Raw genomic sequence first — 10158 nt, 5'->3', positions numbered from 1 at the left:
TAACGCCCGCTTAATGTCGCCTATGTAGACACCAAAGCCAAGGTCAGGATAGGCAATGACTTATCCCCCTCCTTCTCAACTTCCTCAGAAGTCCAGTGTGAGGCATCACTGCGAATCGATGTAGGCAACCATAGGTTTAACGACCTCCTACATGCTGATGACGCTGCGCTGTTTATTGATGACCCAGATAGATGAGGGGAATATCTTGCAACCTTTGAACGGGAAGCTAGTTACATCGGCCTTAAACCCTTTTGGGCTAAGACCAAGGTTCAATCCCTCGTTGGATCTTCATCTGCCCCGGTTTCCCTTGGCCCCGATGTCGTAGATCCTGATTCTGCTACCTCGGAAGCACTATCACCACCTCAGGTCTATGCAGTACTGATGTCCTATGCAGAATTGGCCTCACCAGCAATATCATGGGCCAATTAGACCATCTTTGGAGAAGCAAGGCCAGCCTCCCTGTTAAGCTAAGGTTTTATCGAGCTTCTGTGCTTTTTGCCCTCCTCTATGGGGCTGAAACCTGGACACTGAGAAAAAGAGATCAACAGCGTCTCCTGGCTTTCCATATGCAGTGCCAGCATCGCACACTAGGCGTCCGGTGCCATTATCTCTCAGCGCACATGGCTCGGTAACATCGTTTCGGAGGTTGCAGGGAGGCAACAAACTTTGTTTGGTCGCGTCCAGCACCTCAAAGCCTTGGCTCCTGCTCATCTTGCCCTCAATGCAGCTATCCAATTCCATCTTGATCAGTGACCTGCCACCTGGAGGAGGCCCCGCGGCCGTTCCCATCTCACTTGTCTTGAGTAGGTTGCCGACGCTGTGCAGCTGTCTCCAAATGAGTGCTGGTCCCTTGCTCTTGACAGAGGTGTCTGGAGGTCACTACAACCCTTTTGATGGTCGTGTAGAATGATGATGATAATGAAATGAGGAAAAGGCAAGTTTTCTGCAATTAGCAACCTAGGGAATAGTTTACCTCATAAGTAGTGAACCTACTGGTGTAAATTCAGCTTATAAAATCAATCGGATGTTCAGTTGTGCCCCCGGGTAAAATGTTTCAAAAGAAATCCCTATAAATCGGGACAGGGCCCAGTACCAGTATACGGCGGAGTAGTATACGTTGGGCCCTGTTTACAGGTTTACCTTTCAATAGAGCCTGAAGGTAAAAGGTCATGCAGCGAGCTTCCGGAACCCTCGCGTGGTCCTCCTATGGGGATTTTACAGTGGGCCGTCCTATCATGTTTGATAATTTTTGGAAAAATAATTCCTAACTGAAGCCACCCCACGAAATACTCATGTTGGAATTTTACCTTTATCTTCCGCAAGTAATATTTGGGAAAAGTCACCTGGTAAAAGAATGAATTTTATTAATGACCGTTTCACATCCGGTGATATCGTACCTAGGTCTCCTCGCTAATGCACGTTTGTTTTCACTGGCCGTGCTTAATTGAAAATGAGATTGTACAACGTTGCAAAGATTTACCAACCTGCTTTCGATGGGTTTCAGATTCCGTTGAGTTGACATCATGTAGTTGTTGTCAGCAAAGGTTAGATAAAATTTTAGAATCTTTCGTAAAAGTAGAACATTGCTTTAAGTTCATTACATGTACCTTATAAATTGTAAAACTGTAAAATATATTTATCTGTTTTTATTTTGGCTTTTACCCATTTCAAACCGTAAATGTTCATCTGCGTACAAGACCGCCTCATTGCACTGTTTATTAGATTTTTGGAAGTGATGGGTCAGTTTTTGGCAGGATATTTCTCTTTTAGGTCAGGTAATTTTTCAGTTTCTATAAATTCATCTACTAGCAAATATTTTCCAAAGCCCTTTTTCCGAGTTGGATTTTTTAAGAGGTAACTGAACGAAAAAACCTTACAAATTCTAAAATCTTTGCACGTTATTTTTCCTATTCAAGGGTTCTGGAAGCACGCCATCAGGGGTCTACTTTCAGGCTCTGTAGGCCTGCATCCATGATCATGCTGAGATTCAATGAGACAATGTAATGCAGGCCCAGTGACAGAAATACCAATAAAATTCCAGGTGGTCTTAAACTTTTTACAAATGACTGTAGTTTAAAGTTCCCCTTCTTTGTATTTAATTTGTTTTGGGGTATAATTTCCCCACAAATTTACTGATGAAAGCCACAATTTTGAATCTTTGAACAGTTTTTCTCAGCTCCTTAAAAATAACATCATGAAAATGAATAATTGTCTTGTAAAGAAAGAAATCTTTTTATTATAAATGTGAATTAGTTAAATCATTTTATGATTATTTTAATTTCACAGATCAAGCCCCTTATTGTCATAATATCTGCTCTTGGAACATTGATGAAGGTCCAAGCAAGACGGTCAGATTGCGGTATCAAAGAGGGCCAGCAGTCTACAACCCTTAGAAGAGGAGTTTAAACAATGGTGAAAACTGCATGCATCACTTTGCAAATACTGACCGTGACCCTAACCCCACCAGATGCAGCATTCTGCTGCAGATGTAAAAGTCTGATGCACTATAGCCATGTTCCTATTGGACTTCTTCTTCCGCAGGCACGCGAAAACTTACCGCGACAATCCTTCATGTCAATCTGCTGCGCATTCCCAATTGGACTTTTTTTTTAACCGTAACGGAATGATTATAGAGGGATTTCACATTAGCGCCGTCTGCTCATATCCGCATCGAAACCGAGGCTCTCTGTGTTGAAATTTGTTTAAATGTTTATTGTGATTTGCTTGGCATGAAACGACTGAGAATATTTCTTCCCCCCCCCCCAGATGGGATGCCAGTCCATCGCAAGTTGCTTCCCAGCTAATGCTGGTACCTATCTATAGTCTTGGGTGGAGAGAGGCAAGCAGGGGTGAAGTGGCTTGCCAAGGGCCACAACATACTGCCAGCAGTTGGATTCGAACCTCCAACCTCATGATTGGAAACCATAGACCCTAACCACTTGGCCAAAGGAAAGAGATCAGCCATACTTTTCCATTTTTTTTTACGAGCCGAGCCTTAAGTTTCATATAGCAGCTTTTTACAGTCACTTTGACAGCAGTTCTGTGACAATCAGTGTCTGTGACACTGTTCTCATGGAGCACCCACTTTCCCGAAACAGGTCAACCAAAAAAAATGTACCTGCACTTTCAACTGCTGTGCTGAGTGCACACAGTGGCTGGTACGCTTGTAACCTTCAACTTCAAAGGACCAAATCAACTATAAGTTGTATGTCAGATTGACTTGAAACTCCACATCTGTATTGATAAGGAGTGTTTTACATGCACGTCGAGTGTTGAAAAAATTGGGCTTGGGACGGCTGAGATCTTGGCTGTGAGATGGTACAAAATAACCCATCAACTTCAGTGTTAACAGTGGAATAAAATTGACAGAACTTGATGACATTGATTGGTTTCTTCTAGCAATCCTGGCAGGAGGAATTTCCATTGTGTTTGCTGCATCAGAGGCTCCGCTATAAAATGCTGATCAACCATAGAGGGCGCCATTACCATTCCACGAAGCCTGCTACATCACACAACAGTAATGGAAAGAGTAAAGGGGAAAAAAAGAACTGGACACTGCCTTAATGGCACTGGAAAGAGGAAAAACAGAACTGAATGCTGCCTAACTTTAATCACAGCAGTAGCGCCCCCACTCATCCAGAAAAGCTGACAAAATTTTATTTTCCAAGATATGCGATCAAGTTTCAACCAACCCAGTTGAATTTTTAGTGACATGTACATGATATAAATCAGAACATTTGGAAGTGTAAATCTAGAAAGGTTTGGAAATTTATGTTAGACCTTAAATATACTGAAATACATGCAGGGTCTGAATATGTTGCGTACTCTCTTTAACATATTGAAATTTCTGTTATTGTTATTTAAATACATGTAAATATGCTGTGTCCTCTGACCTTTTTTGAAATTGCGCAATCCTAACCTTTAAATATAAGTTCCGAAATTATATTTATCAAGAGGCCTATGGCCTGGTGGTTAGCTTGCTCGCTGCCAGGCCAGGGGATCCCGGTTCAAATCCCGGGGTCCCCGGAAAAGGAAGTTTTTTTTTTTTTTTTTTTTTTTTTACTAAGTTTTTTAACAAAATTGTGCATGCCCACCTGGGATTGAACCCAGGTCCTTGTGCATTGCAGTTAGTGTCCTTAACCGCTATGCCACGGCACTTTCTTGAAAAAATGTGCTCGTTTCTAAATGTTAAACCTTCCATTGTTTGGACTTAGAATATTTTTCAGCCAAACTCTGTACTGAAGATAGGCAAGGGTGGAAGGCCTAGGGCCTGGAAGTCTGACAGATGATAGGAAGGGTAGAGTGGATGGCTGAGAGCTTGGGACTGTCAGTATTAGAGCTCTGAGGATCCCATGGGGTTGAAGGACATAGCTTCTTAATGTTCCATATTGCTATTGGGTTTATTGTAGCCCTTATAAGATTGAGACTAAAAGGCTTTAAGAGGGAGAAGATGTTTGAGACTGCAGGGCTTCCATGTGGGATGAGGCTGTAATGTAAAATCTAAAGATGGAAACAGATGCACCTTAAACTCTGGCAGTGTCCAGATTAGAAGGGTTGAGTGGCAAAGTGCTAGAGTTTCACAAACAGGTATACATGTTCAAACAAGTTGTTCTGCTAGTTTAAATAAATGAGCATTTATTTCACTTGCAAATAGAAATTAACTGGTTATAGCAATAAATGGTGATTGTTTTACATACAAACAAAGCATTTTTGCAAGGTAATACATGTATTTTCAAATGAAACAAATTTCAGGTCAGTGCTAAAGGGTCCTTAGAATTCACTAAAAGGTGTTTAAATTAGTGAAAGTTATTGTTTTCGATATTAATTTAGGAAACGGGGTTGGTTAAAATTTAAACATGTTGGCCTCTAAAAAAAGTAGTTTTATGACTAAAAAATAAAACTGTTTCAATCAAATACATGTATTCTTTCATACACGGAGTAATAGAGTGTTTTTCAAAAATTACATTATACATTTTTGCAGTAATGACCTTTCAGCACCGAGCCAACAATTTGCAACTTGCAGTTTTGTGATAATGTGATAAGTGAAAGACTTTTCTCTAATGCTCTGGCAATGTGGATGTACAACTTGGAAAATGCAAAATGCACACAGAATTTTGTCCAAGGAAATTGGAGCAGGATTTGACCCTGCGACCTCTGGAACAGCATACCAGTGCTCTACCAAACTTGAGCTATCCAGCCCTATGTCGGTGGTTCTTCCCATTTGTCAATATCTCTGTTCCGGGGGGCGAACTTGTTAAAAGTGAGGTTCAGGGCAGCCAGTGGGTTGACTGAACAGTGCTGGTATTTTGGCTGCCTGAATGGGACCACCATTCAATTTTTAAAAGCATGCAATAGTTACAAGCTTTTAGTCCTCAAAAGAAGTAGTATCAAAGTGTCTAGAGTCTTTCCAAGTGGTAACTATTTACAAATTATAGCATCTTGGTAACTGAAATGTGAACATGAATGTTTTTAAATGTGCATTAATATGAGTCAATGCGTTACGATGGAAAGAAACAAATTAAAGGTGAACAGAAGTCTTTCTTCAAAAGTAAACTGACCAACTGTCTATTCCATTTACAGAGTATATGTACCTCTTAAATCATGAATAATTAATGTACATGTAAGTACAGTACAACGTCACTATACTGAACAATTCAGTTTACGGGACATGCTTCTTGGCTCCTAAATTTTCTGCGCACTTACTGAACATCACAAATTTGCTTTAAATAAAACAAAATTTAGGACTGATGACAGTGACTCAAAAGTTAAGATGTCAATTAACTCTGACATTGGAATGGCCATGTTATGAGCCCCTAGCAAAACAAGCAGCCGCACAAGAGAATCTGTTTTACACAAACAAGAACGCACGTGTATGTATGTGTAACAACTGACATTTCAACATTGGAAAGAGCACCTTCTTTTTTCTGCATATGGCAACCTCTCGGTTTTGCCAGGACTTTCCCCCGTTTTTTATAGAAATCGGAACATTTTGATTTTTAAGCCTACATGTATGAAAATGCGACTGGGACAGTACCAATGAAATCGCAATAGTTGGGGAGGCATGCTACATCAAGCATTGCGTATGGACCCTGCCTGTTCATTATAGCAGCATTGTACTGTATACAAATGTACACTACTCAAAAAAAAGTAAAGGATCAGACATTTGTCTTTGAAAATTTCAGCCAGGCGTGTACCTCATTGACATTACTTATTGTACACTGAAGCTCATGTTCATGCTTGGTTGAGCACCACAGAATAAGAGACAATGCAATTGGTTAGTCGTGTTTCAGAACTAAATTAGCTGGAAGGGTCAAAAGCATTGGGCGATGTATATTGCTCAGGTATTGCACAACTTCAAAATGACCACCTTTCACTCTCTTTGCACATAAATTAAGGATGGGATGACTCTGAGGCAAGGGGGTGAGAGAGTGGGCGTGTCTTAGAGAGTTGGGGGGGGTACAATGACATGAATGAGACTGGCCAGTGCTATACAACCCTATTGCGGTAAAATGATGTACACACGTATGTGTCTCACTGAAATATTGGACCTCTTACCATTTTGTGTTTAGGTTTTGGAAACTATTTAATGTTCTGACAACCACAAATTTGATTTTTTGGTATCAATCATCATTTTAACAGATAATTTAAAAAATACGTGATTTGGGGGAAGATTTGCAAACAGATATATGTCAGACATTGTATTATTTTACTGAATAAAAGGGTCTCAACAGTTACGTGTAATTTGTTTATGCTGAGATACAAACATCTTCAAAGTGCTTCATTTCTGTGATTCAGAATCACAAAAAGTGCCTTCACATTACTGAAATACTCATAAACGGTGCCCTCACGTTATCGCGATATCATTCCAACTCATAAACAGTACCCTCACATTACTGCGATATCATTCTAACTCATAAACAACACCCTCACATTACAGTGATATTCTAACTCATAAACAGCGCCCTCACATTACCGCGATGTCATTCTAACTCATAAACAGCACCCTCACATTACTGCGATATTATTCTAACTCATAAACAGCGCCCTCACATTACTGCGATGTCATTCTAACTCATAAACAGCACCCTCACATTACTGCGATATTATTCTAACTCATAAACAGCGCCCTCACATTACCGCGATGTCATTCTAACTCATAAACAGAGACCTCCCATTACTTGGTTAAAAGTCAATTTGTTATACCTCATTTTCAGGGGCGTAAAGGACCTGGACAAGGTGCTGACCAAAGTTTGTTTTCCAATGTCATGAGACTTCAGTACTGTAACGGAAGTTTCTTGTTTTGATGCCAGAAAAGAGCCAAATTAAATGACGCTCATTTTTATGCGATGTGAATACCATTTGTTTAAATTATTAATCACTACGTTTGATCCTTTGAGTAGTGTACAAATGCAGATAGACTTGCTGCTTCTCTGAGAATTAAGATTGAGTCCTTTCCTTGCCTTTTTGTGAATCAATGCCTAAGATTCTGATGAGGATCCCTCATGGAATCTTGGAAACTGTTCCTCCTCAGTGATGGAGGCGAGGACTGCCATCTATCTGAGTTACTGCCTCTCCTTGACATTTTCATGAATCATCTCTGTGAAGTCCCATAGGATCTTGGCCTCCACCTTCCTTCTCTCCAGGTTGAAGGCGAGGGCGCTCTTCTCATCAGCATCGTGGTTTGCTTCTCCTGGGGCTTTCATATGAGGTGGTCTGGGGAAGAAATTAATCACAGAAGGAACTAGGTTGCAGCAGAAATTAGACATTTCTTCAAAAATTATAGGATCCTTGGCTTCTACTTACGGCTTGTAATAATGGGCAATATTATGCGGAAGAAAAATTGAAATGTGCCGGGTTAGAATTTTAATAATAAAAAGACCAACAGGGCCAAATAATGTTTGATGGACAACTGCCACAGTTGCCTCCAATCCATCTTCTTTGATGTAGAGCAGTGCTGCGCAGCAAATCATGAAACCCCAGCTGACAAGGCAGCCTTTTGCTCATGGTTATTAATAATGGAGACTTTTCTTAAATTATGCCCGTGCTGTTGTCGGTCTAAAGGTATTTCATATCTATGATTAGATGCTCCATTTCATGAGTTTTACTATTAGACCAATGAAACCCAAATTGTTCCTTGAACATGTCTCAGGAAATGTGGACCATTGATCAATGGTAATTTGTCATGAAACAGCAATAAACCATGAAGTAAAAGAAACTTTAGGCCAGGAAAATGTGAGCAATGCCAGTATAGTGGGTGCACTCAACTAGCTTGCCCGGATTACAAGCGTTTAACCTCATCCCTATCGTCTTGCTTGATTGACACAATGCACACAACCAACCGTAGGTCAGGGTTGCCCTAAAAGCTAGCCACAAGCACCCAAGGGTGGATCCAGGACCCAATTTTTTTTAGGGACAGGGACAAACTTGATTCTGGGGGCCAAATTTTTGTTTTAATTTTTAAAGTTGTTTGAGGGGTAAGGCTACATTTCCACTTTTCAAAGAAGGGAAATAAAATAAACCAAAACGATCCTTTCATTTTTTTCAATGAAAACAATTTTTGCTCCTTTTTTGGCCACGACCCCAATTGGCCCCTCCCCCTTTCGCAGATTCATCCTTGCAGAAAGCCAGCAATGATATGAAGCACGGGAATCTTACCTGTCCTACTTATGATGTAACCTGCCTCTTCACTTTGAAGATTTCATCGGTCAGTCCACTCGCACCGTGACGCTAGCCAGCCTAAACATTGAAGTGCAGCCATGACAGTACATTCACCTGGCAATGAGGCCTTCCAAAATCTGTCACAGGGAAATATGGCAAAAACAACAAGAAAAGGTCACCTAAGGTTGTTTTCGTGTATTTTTCCCAAGATTTTCAATGACTGTGGGAACCCCGTACAAAAAGGACAAAAGTACTGTACATTCTATCATTTGCAGTTACCCAAAAGGTGTCCAAAATTGTTGTTGAAAAGCACACTTACTTGGTTTAGATACTAAATTCTGTGAGAAACTGTTCTTTCTGGCAAACGGTCATCATGAAGAAACAATAATTTTAAGCAGGCGCCTTCTCAGAAAAGAGACAGATTGTAAAAGAGAGCCACTACAGCCCTACAGTACGTGTGAGTCTTAGAGGCAGAAATAGCCTACTCATTTTCACAGAAATGGGCACACGTGTTATTAGCCAGCGTGTGTAGGCATGCCTAGTGTTGATCCTAGTCCAGCGTGTAGGATTAGTCTCAATGGTCTTTTCCAATGCTCCAAGTCTCATCACTGTGCACTCTCACTTGAAGAACTAGGCCTATGAATTTTATTCCTGTAAAGTGTGGAATAATAAAAACAAAATCTGTTGTACTTACTCCATCAATGTCATCACGTAGGCGTGCCATTAGTGATTCCTCAAAGACTAATTTCATAAATTTCATGATATTATGATACACGAAGCCGCAACAATAACGGATAAAGCGACCACCGTGCGTTCAGTAGCTGGTCCCAGACTGGGGGGGCCAGTCTACCGGACTCCCTCCGTATCTGTACTGTCCAGTGGCAGTAGACTGTCCCCCAATCTGGGGCTAACTTCACACGTGCACGTGTGCCGCGCCACCGCACCCACGTGTTGTTTGCAGTGTGTCTGGTAGCCTTAGATCAAGGCGCCCGCGGCGAAATGGATAGTCAAGTCTACACGACGAACTGCATGCAGTAGCCGAGCTGTGTGTGTCGGGCGCATGCGTGCGGTTCGTCGTGTCGTCTTTCTTCGTTCGTTGATTTGGTACTTAAACTGGTCTCCTCAAGCTCCTATCCTCACTCTTGATCGACTATCCATTTCGCCGTGGGCGCCTTGATCGAAGGCTATGTGTCTGTCCGTAGTCGGTCCGCACTACTACGGGGTTAGCCTTGCAAATTGGACTTTTTTACAAATCTGTCCAAAATGTAATTTTTAGCCGGAGAGTATTTTCAAAGAGTTTTTAGGCCTTAATATTTCTTTTTAGGTCGGAAGAATTTTTACGCAATTTTCAGCCAATTCAAACCTTCTCATTTTCAGCTTAAAATTCAATAAAACGACAAGAAGTTAGCCTTGCAAGGGGTAAGCCTTGTGTTTTAATTAAAATTTGGCCAAAATTTCACTTTTCTCCAAATACTTCCAGAGTGTGTTTTCAGCAAAAAA

At 41.0% G+C, this 10158-nt stretch overlaps 1 long non-coding RNA gene across 1 annotated transcript; it reads right to left on the bottom strand.

The window, feature by feature from the left end:
• Nucleotides 1–4606: 4606 nt before the first annotated feature.
• Nucleotides 4607–9745, bottom strand: LOC110991062 (uncharacterized). Its single transcript, XR_015428402.1, has 2 exons — nucleotides 9353–9745; nucleotides 4607–8795 (listed from the first exon to the last, which is right to left on the bottom strand). It is a non-coding gene; the product is annotated as an uncharacterized LOC110991062 (long non-coding RNA).
• Between the last annotated feature and the right edge of the window lie 413 nt (nucleotides 9746–10158).

Source organism: Acanthaster planci, linkage group LG19 (assembly GCF_054643075.1).
Source record: "Acanthaster planci isolate LZ-2023a linkage group LG19, COTS_SCS, whole genome shotgun sequence".
Classification (NCBI taxonomy): domain Eukaryota; kingdom Metazoa; phylum Echinodermata; class Asteroidea; order Valvatida; family Acanthasteridae; genus Acanthaster; species Acanthaster planci.
This window is presented reverse-complemented; position numbering and strand designations above follow the sequence as displayed.